The sequence below is a fragment of the Equus quagga genome, chromosome 15 (genome assembly GCF_021613505.1).
Source record: "Equus quagga isolate Etosha38 chromosome 15, UCLA_HA_Equagga_1.0, whole genome shotgun sequence".
In the NCBI taxonomy this organism is placed as follows: Eukaryota; Metazoa; Chordata; class Mammalia; order Perissodactyla; family Equidae; genus Equus; species Equus quagga.
The window spans coordinates 93293081-93311014 of NC_060281.1; the positions used below are offsets into that span (position 1 = coordinate 93293081).

Consider the following 17934-nt stretch of genomic DNA (forward strand, 5'->3'; position numbering starts at 1 on the left):
TAATTCTAAATTCTGAACAAGAATACAGTTGGAGGAATCACACTACCTGGCCAACTGATTTTTGACAAAGATGTAAAAGCAATTCTATGGAGAAAGTATTCAACAAATGATGCTGAAACGACTGGACACATACACGCAGAAAGATGAAAGTCGACCTGAACTTCACACCTTACTGGATGCTGGGCCATAGATCTGAATGTAAATGTAAAACTATAAACCTTTAGAAGGAGACACAGGAGACAATCTTTGTGACCTGGGATTAGGCAGAGTTCTTAGACTTAACAGCAAAACACTATCCACAAAAGAAAAGTTTATGGGGGCGGCCCAGGGGCACAGCGGTTAACTTTGCACATTCTGCTTCAGCGGCCCGGGGTTTGCAGGTTCGGATCCCGGGTGTGGACCCGGCACCGCTTGGCACGCCATGCTGTGGTAGGCGTCCCACATAGAAAGTAGAGGAAGATGGGCACGGATGTTAGCTCAGGGCCACTCTTCCTCAGTGAAAAGAGGAGGATTGGCAGCAGTTAGCTCAGGGCTAATCTTCCTCAAAAAAAAAAAAAGAAAGAAAGAAAAGTTTATGAATTGGACTTGATCAAAATGAAAACTTTTGGTCTGTGAATGATACTGTTAGGAGAACAAAAAGAGAAGCTACACACTGGGAAAAACATATTTGTAAATCACATATCCAACAAAGAACTTGAAAACAGAATATTTAATAAGCCTTAAAACTCAACAGTAAAAATCCAAATAATCCAATTAAAAAACAGGCAAAAGATTTAAAGAGACGCTTCCCCAAGAGGATATATGGATGGCAAATAAGCACAAGAAAAGTTGTTTAACATTATTAGCCATCCGGAAAATACAAATTAAAACCACAATGCCATACCACTATAAGCTTATTAGAATGGCTAAAATAAAAAATACTGATAATACCAAGTGCTGATGAAGATGCAGAGCAACCGGAATTCTCACACATTGCTGGTGGGAATGCAAATGATACAGCCATTCTGGAAAACAACCGTTTGACATTTTCTTAAACATACATACACCGTATGACCCAACAACTTCTGCACATGTTCAAACAAAAATCTGGACACATAGGTTTAGAACAGCAGTATTCATGATCACTGCAAAGTGAAAACAACCCAAACGTCCTTCAGCGACTGAGTGAACAGATAAACAAACTGTGGTACACTCGCACAACGGAACACTATTCAGCGATAAAAAGAACAAACTATTGATGCACACAACTTGGGTGAATCTCAAAGGCATTATGCTGAGTGAAAGAAGCCAGTCTCAAAAGATTACATACTATGTGATTCCCTTTACATGACATTCTTGAAAGGCAAAACTAGAGCGATGGGGAACAGACGTGTGGCTGTCAGGGGTGCAGGGTTGGGGAGTTGTAACTATAAAGGGATGCTCACACAGGGGAGTTTAATAAGGTCACAGAACTGTTCTGTATCTTGATGGAGGTGGTGACATGAATTTAGACATGTTAAAATTCCTAATATTGTACATCTTCCCCAAAAGGTCAATTTTACTGTGTTAATAATTAAAAAGAATAAAGAAAAAATATTAAGAATTTAGAACCTAAGATTCAGCCAGGCTGTTGTACAGTATTAATTTCCACTGTGACATGGCACCCCACTGTATGATGGTACCACAGCCTATTTATTGATGGGTGTTTGGACTGCTTTCAGATCTTTGCTCTTGGAAACTGTGCTGCTTTGAGCCTTCTTGCACATCTCCTGACAACACGTAAGGCAAGTTTCTTTAGGGTTCAAAACAAGAGTGGAAACTGCATGTTCTGGCACACACTGCTTTCCAAGTGTAACAAGCATTCCCAGCAGGGCACGTAAGAGCCCGAGTTGCTTAACATCCTAGTGCTGATTAGGAGAGCTAGATCCCCGCTGCCCTGCAGGAGGAAGGTGGTGGCGCACAGCAGCCACACAGTTTCCTTGGTGGCTGATGAGGCTGAACTCCTGCCTCAGACGCATCACTGCTGTCTCTCCTCTCAGAGGAGGACTGCTAAAGTGCTCTGTTGAATTTTCTATCAGGTCGAGTTTTTCTTTTATTACATGTTCTCCATACTACTTTTTTGTTGGTTATGTATGTTGCAAATGTCATCTCCCTGTTCACAGCTTCCCCTTTTCTCACCTTATGATAAAGTTCTTAAGTTTAACATAGTCCTATTTATCAGTTTTCCAAAAAAGGTTTATGTTTTTTTGTGACTGGTTTAAGTGTTCATTAGGACATAAATATATTATTTTTCTACACATAAACTCTAAAAATATTACAGTTTTGCCTTTTACATAGTATGGGATAGATGTCCAATTTTAACTTTTTCCCATATAGAAAACCAATTGTCCCAACATCGCTTATTGAAAAATCTATCGTTTCTAACTTTAAAGCCAGCTCTGTCATAAATAAATGTTTTACATACATGTGGGATATTTTAGGGCTCTTTATTATAATGGTCCATTTCCCTATTCCTTGCCCAAATCATCATGTCTTAATTCAGTTCTATAATAATTCTAGATTAGAGTAAGCACCTTGCCATCCCAACACCCACTCCTACCTCTTGGGTAATTTATTGCTTTAGGAGCATCTGGACTATTCTTGGCTTTTTATCCTTTTGATACAAATCTTTTTTCTTATTTTTATTTATTTATTTTTATTAAGATTATGATAGCTAACAACCTTGTGAAATTACAGTTGTACATCATTATTAGTCATGTTGTAGGTACACCACTTCACCCCTAGTGCTCTCCCCCCACCCCCCCTTTCCCCTGGTAACCACCGATCAGTTCTCTTTGTCTATATGTTAACTACCACCTATGAGTGGAGTCATATACAGTTTATCTTTCTCTGTCTGGCTTATTTCATTCAATATAATACCCTCAAGGTCTATCCATGTTGTTGTGAATGGGACGACTTTGTCCTTTTTTATGGCTGAGTAGTATTCCATTGTATATATATATACCATATCTTCTTTATCCAATCATCAGTTGCTGGGCACTTAGGTTGGTTCCACGTCTTGGCTATTGTGAATAATGCTGCGATGAACATAGGGGTGCATGGGACTTTTGGAATTGCTGACTTCAGTTTCTTAGGATAAATACCCAGTAGTGGGATAGCTGGGTCATATGGTATTTTTATTTTTAACTTTTTGAGGATTCTCCATACTGTTTTCCATAGTGGCTGCACCAGTTTGCATTCCCACCAACAGTGTATGAGGGTTCCTTTTTCTCCACAGCCTCTCCAACATTTGTCATTGTTGGTTTTGGATATTTTTGCCATTCTAACAGGTGTAAGGTGATATCTTAGTGTAGTTTTGATTTGCATTTCCCTGATGATTAGTGATGATGAGCACCTTTTCATGTGTCTCTTGGCCATCCATATATCTTCTTTGGAGAAATGTCTGTTCATGTCCCCTGCCCATTTTGTGGTTGGGTTGTTTGATTTTTTGTTGTTGAGTTGTGTGAGTTCTTTATATATTATGGAGATTAACCCTTTGTCAGATAAATAACTTGTAAATATTTTTTCCCAATTAGTGGGCTGTTTTTTTGTTTCAATCCTGTTTTCCCTTGCCTTCAAGAAGCTCTTTAGTCTGATAAAGTCCCATTTGTTTATTCTTTCTATTGTTTCCCTCATCTGAGGGGTTATGGTGTCCAAAAAGGTTCTTTTGAAGCTGATGTCAAGGAGTGTACTGCCTATATTCTCTTCTAGAAGACTTCTTGTTTCAGGCCTAATCTTTAGGTCTTTGATCCATTTTGAGTTCATTTTAGTGAATGGTGAAAAAGAATGGTCGATTTTCATTCCTTTACATGTGGCTGTCCAGTTTTCCCAGCACCACTTGTTGAAGAGACTTTCTTTTCTCCATTGTAGGTCCTCAGCTCCTTTGTCAAAGATTAGCTGTCCATAGATGTGTGGTTTTATTTCTGGGCTTTCAATTCTGTTCCATTGACCTGTGCACCTGCTTTTGTACCAGTACCATGCTGTTCTGATTACTGTAGCTTTGCAGTATGTTTTGAAGTCAGGGATTGTGATGCCTCCAGCTTTGTTCTTCTTTCTCAGGATTGCTTTAGCAATTCGGGGTCTTTTGTTGCCCTATATGAATTTTAGGATTCTTTGTTCAATTTCTGTAAAGAATGTCCTTGGGATTCTGATTGGGATGGCGTTGAATCTGTAGATTGCTTTAAGTAGTATGGACATTTTAACCATGTTTATTCTTCCAATCCATGTGCATGGAATGTCTTTTCATTTCTTTATGTCATCATCGATTACTTTCAAGAAATTCTTGTAGTTTTCATTGTATAGATCTTTCACTTCTTTGGTTAAATTTATCCCAAGGTATTTTATTCTTTTTGTTGCGATTATCAATGGGATTGAGTTCTTGAGATCTTTTTCTGTTAGTTCATTGTTAGTGTATAGAAATGCTACTGATTTATGCAAATTGATTTTATACCCTGCAACTTTGCTGTAGCTGTTGATTGTTTCTAATAGTTTTTCTATGGATTCTTTGGGGTTTTCTATATATAAGATCATGTTGTCTGCAAACAGTGAGAGTTTTACTTCTTCATTGCCTATTTGGATTCCTTTTATTTCTTTTTCCTGCTGAATTGCTCTGGCCAACACCTCCAGTACTATGCTGAATAAGAGTGGTGAAAGTGGGCACCCTTGTCTTGTTCCTGTTCTGAGAGGGATGGGTTTCAGGTTTTGTCCGTTGAGTATGATGTTGGCTGTGGGTTTGTCCTATATGGCTTTTTTTATTATGTTGAGATACTTTCCTTCTATACGTATTTTATTGAGGGTTTTCATCATAAATGGATGTTGGATCTTGTCGAATGCTTTCTCTGCATCTATTGAGATGATCATGTGGTTTTTGTTTCTCATTTTGCTAATGTAGTGAATCACGTTGATTGACTTGCGGATGTTGAGTCATCCCTGTGTCCCTGGAATAAATCCCACTTGATCATGGTGTATAATCTTTTTGATGTATTGCTGTATTTGGTTTGCCAAAATTTTGTTGAGGATTTTTGCATCTATGTTCATCAGTGATATTGGCCTGTAGTTTTCCTTCTTTGTGTTGTCCTTGTCAGGTTGGGGGATCAGGGTGATGTTGGCTTCATAGAATGTATTAGGGAGTGCTCCATCTTCCTCTATTTTCTGGAACAGTTTGAGAAGGATAGGTATTAAATCTTCTTTGAATGTTTGGTAGAACTCTCCAGAGAAGCCGACTGGTCCTGGACTCTTATTTTTGGGGTGGTTTTTTTATTACTGTTTCTATTTCTTTAGTCGCGATTGGTCTATTCAGATTCTCTATTTCTTCCTGATTCAGTTTGGGGAGGTTGTACGAGTCTAGGAATTTACCCATTTCTTCTAGGTTGTTCAATTTGTTGGCATATAGTTTTTCATAGTATTCTCTTATGATCCTTTGTATTTCTTCGGTATCTGTTGTGATTTCTCCTCTCTCATTTCTAATTTTATTTATTTGAGACTTCTCTCTTTTTTTCTTAGTGAGTCTGGCTAAGGGTTTATCGATTTTGTTAAATTTTTCAAAGAACCAACTCTTTGTTTCATTGATCCTTTCTACTGTCTTTTTTGTTTCAATATCATTTACTTCTGCTCTAATTTTTATTATTTCCCTCCTTCTACTGACTTTGGGCTTTGTTTTTCTTTTCTAATTCTGTTAGGTGTCGTTTGAGGCTGTTTATGTAAGATTTTTCTTGCTTATTGAGGTGAGCCTGTATTGCAATGAATTTCCCTCTTAGGAATTCCTTTGCTGCGTCCCAAATAAGTTAGTATGGTGTGTTTTCATTTTCATATGTCTCCAGATAATATTTGATTTCTTCTTTAATTTCTTCAATAATCCATTGTTTGTTCAGTATCATGTTGTTTAGTCTCCACATTTTTGCCCCTTTCCCAGCTTTATTCTTGTAGTTGATTTCTAGTTTCATAGCATTATGATCCGAAAAGATGCTCGATATTATTTCAACCCTCTTGAACTTATTGATGCTTGCTTTGTTTCCCAAGATATGGTCTATCCTTGAGAATGTTCCATGCGCACTTGAGAAGAATGTGTAACCTGCTGTTTTTGGATGAAGAGTTCTATATATATCTATTAAGTCCATCTGGTCTAATTTTTCATTTAATTCTATAATTTCCTTGTTGATTTTCTCTCTGGATGATCTATCCACTGGTGTTAACGGGGTGTTGAGGTCCCCTACTATTATTGTATTGTTGTTGATGTCTCCTTTTAGTAATAGTTCCTTTACAAATTTTGGTGCTCCTGTGTTGGGTGCGCATATATTTATAAGTGTTATGTCATTTTGGTGGAGTGTCCCTTTCATCATTATATACTGCCCCTCTTTGTCTTTCTTTATCTGTTTTGCTTTGAAGTCTACTTTGTCTGATATAAGTATGGCAACACCTGCTTTCTTTTGTTCATTATTAGCTGGGAGTACTGTCTTCCATCCCTTCACTCTGAGTCTGTGTTTGTCTTTGGGGCTGAGGTGTGTTTCCTGGAGGCAGCATTTTGTTGGATCTTGTTCTTTGATCCATCCTGCCACTCTGTGTCTTTTGATTGGAGAGTTCAATCCATTTACATTTAGAGTGATTATTGATACGTGGGGGCCTACTGCTGCCATTTTATTACTTGTTTTCCGGTTCTTTTGCATTTCCTTTGTTTCTCTTCCCATGCTTTTTGGATTCCTAATTCAAGTAGGTAAATTTCTGTATTGGCTTTCTTCTTATTTGTAATTTGTGCCTTTATTCTTGTTATTTGTTTAGTGGTTACCAGATGGTTTGTATAACACATCTCGTAGATGAGATAGCCCTTTTTCTGATAGCCTCTTATTTCCTTAAATTAAAACGTTCCACCCCTTTTTCTTTCCCTTCTAGGTTGTTATTGTCAGATTTTTTTTCTCTTCTTTTTTGTGTTGTGAGTTGTGGTTAAAATGACTAGGTTATATTTATTCTTGGTGTCTCCGTTCCGTTTATCTTTAATGTTTTATTTAACTTTTGCTAACCTTCCTGATGGAGTGCTGCTACTTTGTGTTACTGTCCTTCTGCTTATCTCCTTTGTTCTGGATTTTGTAACCCCTTTCCTTTTTTTGATTTTTCAGGTATGAGGTTCTTCTTGAGCACTTCTTGAAGAGGAGGTTTTGTGGCAATGAACTCCCTTAACTTTCGTTTATCTGGGAAAGGTTTTATTTCTCCATCGTATTTGAAGGATATTTTCGCTAGGTAGAGTATTCTTGGCTGCAGGTTTTTGTGCTTCAGAGTTTTGAATATTTCATTCCAATCTCTTCTAGCCTGTAAGGTATCTCCTGAGAAATCTGCTGATAGCCTTATGGGGTTTCCTTTGTAAGTTATTTTCTTCTGCCTGGCTGCCCTTAGTATTTTCTCTTTGTTGTTGACTTTAGCCAGCTTCATTACTATATGCCTTGTGGCTGGTCTTCTTGCATTAATAAAGTTTGGAGATCTATTGGCTTCTGTCACATGAAGTTCCATCTCTCTTCCCAAGTTTGGAAAGTTCTCAGCCATTATTTCTTTGAACAGGCCTTCTGCCCCCTTCTCCTTCTCTTCTCCCTGTGGTATACCTATAACCCTTACGTTGCATCTCCTAATTGAGTCGGATAATTCTCGGAGAGTTTCTTTGTTTCTTTTTAGTCTTAGTTCTCTCTCCTCCTCTGCCTGCAGCATTTCTATATTCCTATCCTCCAAATTGCTAATTCTGCCCTCCATATTATCGACCCCACTGTTCAGAGAGTCCAGATTTTTCTTAATCTCCTCCACTGTGTTCTTCATCTCCAGTATTTCTAATTGGTTCTTCTTTATAGCATCAAGCTCTTTTGTGACATAGCTCCTGAACTCATTGAGTTGTCTATCTGAATTCTAACTCGTTGAGTTTTTTAATCATGGCTGTTTTGAAATCATCTTCATTTAGGTTATAGATTTCATTGTCTTTGGGACTGTTTACTGGGTGCTTATCATTTTCCTTCTGTTCTGAAGAGTTAATATATTTTTTCATACTGCTTTATGGCATGGATTTGTGCCTCTGCATAGAGATAGAGTTTAGTCGCTGCTTCCACTTGTTGCAACTGGTGTGTGGGGGGGAGAAGCTCTTTAGACTGCACCAACCAGGAACCCTGTCAGCTGTTACTGACTGGATCTGGGCCTCTCCTCGTAGTCACAGTGGCCCTGTGCGGTCCCTCGTCAGTTGTGGGGGCAATCGCAAGGGGGCCTCAGGCTGCTGGTGCCTACTGTTGCAGCCCACCTAGACACGCTCCCTCCTTGGGGTCTGCAGCGGTGTTATGGACTTTCCCAGCAGCCAGGAGCAGGATCACCTATAATCGCAGCTCTGTCACTGTCAGAGCCCACAAGATCACACTTGTCCACTATAGGTCCCAGCAGAGCTATGAGTATCTTCTGCAGTCTGTCGTTAGCTCACCTAGCTGTGCTACTTTTGCCCCAGGGCCTTCCAGCCTTGTGATTGCTGGTCGGGACCTCTTCACTAGTGCTGCGCAGATGCTTTCGCTGAGGCTCCTGTGGGAACCTGGAGTTCTCCCGGGGCCACATACCCATTCCACTGGAGCTCCACTCAGCCCCACACCACTCTCATGGAATCTCTGGGAGCCCCTTGCTTCGTCTGATAGCCAGAGTCCGTGGGCCTGGTGGCGGCTGGTAGACTGCTGCCTTGCCGGGAATTTTGCTCTTTGGGAGCTTCCTGGTGTTCCAAATGGGGGGAATCAGCTCCCTGGGAGTCTCCTGGTGTTCTGTATGCTGGGCGGAGCCTCCCCACTAATGGCGAGCAGAGGCTTTCCCTGCTGGTGGGTGCGGGACCCTGGACTTTCCCCCTGGGCCGTGGAGCCGGGTGATGGAGCTCCACCGAGTCCCCAAGCACGTCCACGGGAAGTCTGGGCACCTCCTGCACTGTCTGTGCACAGCCTGAGACCGTGGGCCTGGCAGCGGCTTCAGGCTGGTGCCCTGCCAGGGAATCCGCTCCCTGGGAGCTTCCCCTTGTTCTGAATGCTGGGCGAGGCCTCTCTGCTAATGGCGAGCAGAGTCTTTCCCTGTCGGCGGGTGCAGGACCTTGGAGTTTCCCCCTGGGCTTAGGTGTAATCGCGGGGGCTTAGGTAGGGCTGTTGTCACCTGTTTCCATCGTCGCTCCACTGGTGAGTGCACATTCCTGCCCTTGGTGCATGGCGATGCTATGGGGGAGTCCACTGGAAGAGAGCCTCTTTCAGGTACTAGGCTGTCCGGGGGTTGGGGGTCGGAGAAATTTCACCTATTTCTACCTCCTTCTGGGGGGAAGTCCATCTGCCTTCCGATGTATAGCAGCACGAGTCTCTCAGACGTCTTGAGATACTATCTGGATATCCTTTGTTAACCGTTAACCGGCGAATGTCCAATTAGTTGTAGATCTGAAGGGGGAGAGGCAAAGGAGACCACTCACTCTGCTATCTTGGTCCCGCCTCTTGATATACAATTTTAAATCTCCTTGTCAAGTTCCATAAGTAAACAAATAGGAATTTTTACTGGTATTACACTGAATTTGAGTGATGCAGGTAAAACTGATGTCTTTCAACATGGTCTGATTATTCAGGAATTTCTATCAAGCTGTTTACCATGGTTGAGTGGGTAGGATTGGTGAAGTCCAGTTTTTTATTTGTCTTCTAATTTTTCTTTAATAATGTCTACTTATTGAATATATTATGTGTAAATTCATTCCAGTAAGCTTATAATCCACATTAACTGTCAACAGTTACACTGTTTTTATGTACTTTAAAAAGTATATTTATTATTGTCTTTGTTTATGTATACTTTTTAAGATACTTAGTTTTTTATTCCAATTGTTCTATCAATTACTTGGAGGTATGTTAAGATCTCCCAGTATGGTGAATTTGCCTATGTCTCCTTGCAGTTTTGTCAATTTTTGATTTATATATTTTGAGGCTATATTATTAGGTGTATAAGTTCAGAATTATCTTCTTGGTGAACTGAACATTTCATCATTATGTACTGGCCCTCTTTGCTTTGATAATGGTTCTCACACTACAGCCTGTTTTATGTCATACTAATATGGATCATATTATTTATATATATAAAAATATCAGAAGAATACAAGTGTTTTGAGGTTTTGCATTTGTCTAACGTTTTTTCATTCTTCTATTTTCAACTTATTAGTCATGTTAATGCACTTTGAAATCACTGTATCATCCCATCATTCTTTGGCTTCCACTGAGGCTATTGAGAAGTCTGCTGTCAATATAATTCACATTCCTTCATAAATTCTCTCCGGCTGCTTAAAATTTTTTTTTGATGTCCTGTAGTTTTGCTATAACACACGTAAGGGTGGTTTTAAAAAATTAATCCTCCTCAGGATTTGCCAGACTTCCTGAATTTGAGAACTAGATCTCCATCATTCTCCTTCCAAACAGTGCCTCACTCTCTGCTCTGAGGCTCTGATTAGATCTCCCTTCAACCTGTATGTCTCTTAAACTCTTTCATATTTCCCACCTTCCTGTCTTGGCCATGTTCTTGCAATTTCTTCATATCTACCTTCCAATTCGTTTACTCTCTAATGCTGCTAAACCCCTTTGGCATTTACTTCAATTTCAAATACATATATATTTATATTTATCAAAGTTATTTGGTATTTTAAAACATATGCTTAACCTTTTTTTGGTATTTAACCACATTACAAGTAATTTTATATTCTGTGATAATTCCAATACTTCTAGTCTCTCTAGGCAGGTCTGACTCTACTCTCTTACCTTGCTCATACTAATGGTACCTTGTTTTCTGATCCATTCTGTCAGTGTTTTTACCTGAGCTCATTATTTCTTGGAATGTTATCTGTAAGAATTCTTTGAGGCCTTGCTAGAAGGTAGGTTTCTCCTAAAAGGATTTGTGTTCGTCTCCGGCAGAGATCTGAAGGTACTACCTGATGGCAATCACTTCAAAATTAAATTTCCACCTGAGGGTTTTTAATACTACACCAGTTCACAAGAATTTGTGCTAAAATCCATTAGTGGATCAGCATGGCAGGGCCAGGTTGTCCTCATAATCTAGCACCATGGTTCAAAACAGCTCTTTTTTGCTTTGTTTTGTTTTAGCTGGTCTCTCAGCAGAGAGCTAGACAACACTGGGATAAAAGTTTATCCTTGCATTCAGGAGGGGTTTGTTTGTAGACTTCCCACCTTTTGTAGGCCCTTAGGTCTTGTGGTCCTCTGTGTCCTGTAAGGTGTGAGAACCACAGCCCAGGTTCAGTAGAGTTTGGCAAGTCAGACTGTGTCCCTCCTACTTCTCCAGGTCTTTTTTTATCTAAAGCTTTCTTTATTTACTCACTAGCTCATTGATTCATTTTAAAGACTGCATATTTCAAAGTACACTTTAAGCTTTTCCAGTGATAGTCTCTGTCCACGTATATAGGTGTCTATCTGCCACAAAGCCAACCCAGGCTATTTTCACCTGCACGTGAAACTATGACTGGTGAAGCAGTGAGTCACAGAAAGAAGAGCAAGAACTTGAAGTTCCCCCTGCATGTCTGAGAAGCAACAGTGCCCAAGGCAGCAGCACACACAGTGAGAACCACCTTTAAATGTCTTTTGCTGGAAGAACTCACAAGCTAATATCTATCAAAGGAGATTAGCCAGACAGCAAGACAGAATATCCTAGTCACCTCAGATACCTTAACTCTGACACCCTATAATCAATCAGGGTTTATGATTACATTGAAATATAATTTCAACTGAAAAGAAATCAAGAAAATCTCCAAGAAATAGCCAACTCAATGAGGAAATGCAACCTAAGAATTATTGGTATCCTCAAGGGCGACAAAAAGGAGAATAGAGCGGAAAGCATGCCCAAAGAAGTAATAGCAGAGAACTTCCCAAGTCTAGGGAATGAGAGAGAAATGTGTGTGGAGGAAGCTTTCAGATCTCCTAGATTTGTCAATGTAAGAAGACCTACTGCAAGGCATATAGTAGTAAAACTGGCAAAAGTGAAGGACAAAGAAAGAATACTCAGGGCAGCAAGGCAGAAGAAAATAATCTACAAAGGAACCCATATCAGACTTTCAGCAGATTTCTCTGCAGAAACCTTACAAGCTAGGAGAGATTGGAATGACATATTGAAAACTTTAAAAGATAAAAATCTTCAGCCAAGAATACTCTATCCAGCAAAAATATCCTTCAGATATGAGGGAGAAATTAAATCTTTCCCAGACAAACAAAAGCTAAGGGACTTCGTAGCCATGAGGTCCCCACTACAAGAAATACTCAAGAAGGCCCTCATACCTGAAAAAATTAAAAAAGTGAGAAAGGGTCACAAAACACAGAGTAAGGAGACAAAAAGATAGAATCAGAATAAGATAGCAAATATTCAACTATAGCACTAGGATAAAGGGAAGAAAACGCCAAAAACGAAGACAACCTTGTCACTTTAACCACAAACTCATGACACAAGTTGGAATAAGAGATGACAATAATAACTTAGGAGGGGAGGAGCAAAGGGACTGAAACAGTTTAGGTTAAGGACACCAGAAAATGGACTATGTTATGCATGAGATTCTGAATACAAACTTCAGGGTAGCCACTAAACTAAAAAACAGAACAGAGACACAAAAAATAAATGAGGAAAAAGCTAAGAAACCCAGCATAAGAAACTGCAGAAGTCAACAGGTAGGCCAAAACACACAGGACGAGCAACAAAGGAAATGCAGGAAAACCGGACGAGTGACAGAATGACAGCATTAAGCTCTCATGCATCAATAATCACGCTCAATGTAAACGGACTGAACTCTCCAATAAAAAGACACAGAGTGGCAAGATGGATTAAAGAACAAGATCCAACAATTTGTTGCCTCCAGGAAACACACCTCACCTCCAAGGACAAACACAGGCTCAGAGTGAAGGGGTGGAAGACAATACTCCAAGCTAATAGCAAACAAAAGAAAGCAGGTGTCGCAATACTTATATCAGACAAAGCAGATTTCAAGATAAGGCAGGTAGAGAGAGACATAGAGGGTCAGTATATAATGATCAAAGGGACACTACATCAAGAAGAAATAATGCTTATAAATATCTATGCACCCTACACAGGAGCACCAAAGTTCATAAAGCAACTTTTAACAAACCTAAAAGAAGATATCAAAAATAACACAATAATAGTAGGGGACCTCAACACCCCACTCACATCAATTGACAGATCATCCAGACAGAAAATCAACAAGGAAACAGTGGAATTAAATGAAAAGCTAAAACAGTTGGACTTAATAGACATATATAGAACACTCCATCCAAAAACAGCAGAATACACATTCTTCTCAGGTGCGCATGGAACGTTCTCAAGGATAGACGATATGTTGGGAAACAAGGCAAGCCTCTATAAATTTAAAAAAACTGACATAATAACAAGTATCTTCTCCTATCATAATGCTATAAAGCTATAAATTAATTACAAGAAAAAAGCTGAGAAAGGGACAAAGATGTGGAGATTAAACAATATGCTATTGAACAAGCAATAGATCATTAAAGAAATTAAAGAAGAAATAAAAAAATTTCTGGAGACAAATGAAAATGATAACATGCCATACCAACTCATAGAAGGTACAGCAAAAGCTGCATTAGGAGGGAAACTCATCGCAATACAAGCACACCTTAACAAACAAAAAAATCCCAAATAAGCAATCTCAAATTACACCTAACTGAATTAGAGAAAGAAGAACAAACAAAGCCCAAAGTCAGCAGAAGGAGAAAAATAATAAAAATCAGAGCAGAAATAAATGCTATTGAAACAAAAAAGGCAGCAGAAAGGATCAATGAAACAAAGACCTGGTTCTTTGAGAAGATAAATAAAATTGACAAACACCTAGCCAGACTTACAAAGAAAAAAAGAGAGAAAGCTCAAATAAACAAAATCAGAAATGAAAGAGGAGAAATAACAGCAGACTCCACAGAAATACAATGGATTATAAGAGAATACTACAAAAAACTATATGCCAGCAAAATGGATAACCTAGAGGAAATGGATAAATTCTTAGAATCTTACAATCTCCCAAAGCTGAGTCAAGAAGAAGCAGACAATTTGAACACACCAATCACAAGGAAGGAGATTGAAACAGCAATCAAAAGCATCCCAAAGAATAAAACCCCAGGACCAGATGGCTTTCCTGGGGAATTCTACCAAACTTTTAGAGAGGATTTAATACTTATCCTTTTCAAGCTATTCCAAAAAATTAGGGAAGATGGAACACTTCCTAACACATTCTACGAGGCCAACATCACGCTGATACCAAAGCCTGACAAGGACAGCACGAAAAAGAACTACAGGCCAACATCGCTGATGAACATAGATGCAAAAATTCTCAACATAATTTTGGCAACCCGAATTCAGCAATTCATGAAAAGGATCATACATCATGATCAAGTGGGATTCATACCAGGGACACAGGGATGGTTCAACATCCACAAATCAATCAACGTGATACACCACATCAACAAATTGAGGAATAAAAACCACATGATCATCTCAATAGATGCAGAGAAAGCATTTGACAAGATCCAACAGCCTTTTATGATAAAAACTCTGAACAAAATGGGGATAGAAGGGAATTACCTCAACATAATAAAGGCCATATATGACAAACCCACAGCCAGCATCATACTCAATGGGCAAAAACAGAGCACCATACCCCTGAGAACAGGAACAAGACAAGGATGCCCTCTATCACCACTCTTATTTAACATAGTACTGGAGGTTTTGGCCAAAGCAATTAGGCCAGAGAAAGGAATAAAAGGAATCCAAATAGGGAGGGAAGAAGTGAAACTCTCGCTGTTTGCAGACGACATGATGTTATATATAGAAAACCCCAAAGAAACCAATGGAAAACTATTAGAAATAATCAACAACTATAGCAAAGTTGCAGGGTATAAGATCAATTTACATAAATCAGTAGCATTTCTATACTCTAATAACAAACTAACAGAAAAAGAACTCAAGAACACAATACCATTCACAATCACTACAAAAAGCATAAAATACCCCTGGGTGAATTTAACTAAGGAAGTTAAAGACCTATACGCCGAAAACTACAAGGCTTTTCTGAAAGAAATGGATGATGACATAAAGAGATGGAAAGGCATTCCATGTACTTGGATTGGAAGAATAAACATAGTTAAAATCTCCATTCTACCTAAAGGAATCTACAGATTCAATGGAATCCCAATCAGAATCCCAATGACATTCTTTACAGAAATTGAACAAAGAATCCTAAAATTCATATGGGGCAACAAAAGACCCCGAATTGCTAAAGCAATCCTGAGAAAAAAGAACACAGCTGGAGGCATCACAATCCCTGACTTCAAAACATATTACAAAGTTACAGTAATCAAAACAGCATGGTACTGGTACAAAAACAGGTGCACAGGTCAATGGAACAGAATTGAAAGCCCAGAAATAAAACCACACAGCTATGGACAGCTAATCTTCGACAAAGCAGCTGAGGGCATACAATGGAGAAAAGAAAGTCTTTTCAACAAAAGGTACTGGGAAAACTGGAAAGCCACATGTGAAAGAATGAAAACTGACCATTCTTTTTCACCATTCACCGAAATAAACTCAAAATGGATCCAAGACCCAAAGGTAAGACCTGAAACCATAAGGCTTCTAGAAGAAAACGTAGGCAGCACACTCTTTGACATCAGTATTAAAAGGACCTTTTCGGGTACCACATCTTCTCAGACAAGGGAAACAAGAGAAAGAATAAACAAATGGGACTTCATCAGACTAAAGAGCTTCTTCAAGGCAAAGGAAAACAGGACTGAAACAAAAAAACAACCCACTAACTGAGAAAACATATTTGCAAGTCATACATCTGATAAAGGGTTAATATCCATAATATATAAAGAACACACACAACTCAACAAAAAATCAAACAACCCAACCACAAAATGGGCAGGAGACATGAACAGACATTTCTCCAAAGAAGACATACAGATGGCCAATAGGCACATGAAAAGTTGTTCATCATCGCTGATCATCAGGGAAATGCAAATCAAAACTACACTAAGATATCACCTTACACTCATTAGTATGACAAAAATATCCGTAACAAACATTGGAGAGGTTGTGGAGAAAAAGGATCCCGAATACACTGTTGGTGGGAATGCAAACTGGTACAGCCACTATGGAAAACAGTATGGAGCTTCCTCAAAAAATTAAAAATAGAAATACCATACGATCCAGCCATCCCACTACTGGGTATCTGTCCAAGAGCTTGAAGTCAGCAATTCCAAAAGTCCCATGCACCCCAATGTTCATTGCAGCATTATTTACAATAGCCAAGAAGTGGAAGCAATCTAAGTGGCCATCAACTGATGACTGGATAAAGAAGATGTGGTATACATATACACAATAGAATACTACTCAGTCATAAAAAAGAACAAAATTGTCCCATTTGCAACAACAAGGATGGACCTTGAGGGAATTATGTTAAGTGAAATAAGCCAGATAGAGGACAATCTCTGTATGACTCCACTCATATGAGGAATTTAAAAATGCAGACAAAGAGAACAGATTAGTGGCTACTGGGGGAAAGGTGGGGTGGGGGGAGGGCACAAAGGGTGAAGTGGTGCACTTACAACACGACTGACAAACAATAATGTACAACTGAAATTTGACAAGATTGTAACCTATCATTAACTCAATAAAAATTAAAAAAAAAATGGGCAGGAGACATGAACAGACATTTCTCCAAAGAAGACATACAGATGGCCAATAGGCACATGAAAAGATGTTCATCATCACTGATCATCAGGGAAATGAAAATCAAAACTCCACTAAGATATCACCTTACACCCATTAGAATGGCAAAAATAACCAAAACAAATAGTAACAAACATTGGAGAGGTTGTGGAGAAAAAATGATCACTCATACACTGTTGGTGGGAATGCAAACTGGTGCAGCCACTATGGAAAACAGTATGGAGCTTCCTCAAAAAATTAAAAATAGAAATACCATATGATCTAGCCATCCCACTACTGGGTATCTATCCAAAGAGCTTGAAGTCAGCAATTCCAAAAGTCCCATGCACCCCAATGTTCATTGCAGCATTATTCACAATAGCCAAGACGTGGAAGCAACCTAAGTGCCCAGCAAGTGATGATTGGATAAAGAAGATATGGCATATATACACAATGGGATACTACTCAGCCATAAAAAAGAATAAAATCGTCCCAATCGCAACAACATGGATGGACCTTGAGGGAATTATGTTAAGTGAAATAAGCCAGATAGAGAACGACAATCTCTGTATGACTCCACTCATATGAGGAATTTAAACATGTGGACAAAGAGAACAGATTAGTGTTTTCCAGGGGAAAGAGGGGGGTGGGGGTGGGCACAAAGGGTGAAGGTTTGCACCTACAACATGACTGACAAGCAATAATGTACAACTGAAATTTCATAAGATTGTAAACTATCATAAATTCAATAAAAATTAACTTAAAATATATAATTTCACATTCAATAATTTACCATATAGCATTTCCATGTTTAAAAACAAACACACACACACATATCTTAACATAATAACCACATACCTTGAAAGCCCTTCTGGCCTACAAAATAAATCTTACAATTAAATCTTTATACAGCAGGATTTTCAATGTGAACACATTACGACCTGTCTGACACAGAATCCCTCATAATGAATTCTAAAGTGGCGGCAAATACCAGGTGAGGCCTCACTGAAGCATGCTCTGTTCCCTCCGGGGGGCTGCTCATGCAGTTGCTTCTGCCCAGAATGCTGTTCCTATCCCAGCTCCCACTCATCATACCTCTCAGTGCATCTCTAGCAAGTCTTCCCTGATATGTGCCCAGATTTAGTTTCTTGCCATCTGTTTCCAAGCTTTGTTCCCCATGAT

The 17934-nt window shown here is 39.1% G+C and overlaps 1 protein-coding gene across 1 annotated transcript in view; it reads right to left on the bottom strand.

Moving 5' to 3' along the window:
- Positions 1–17934, bottom strand: part of CLTCL1 (clathrin heavy chain like 1) — a 147308-nt gene that overhangs the window by 25139 nt on the left and 104235 nt on the right.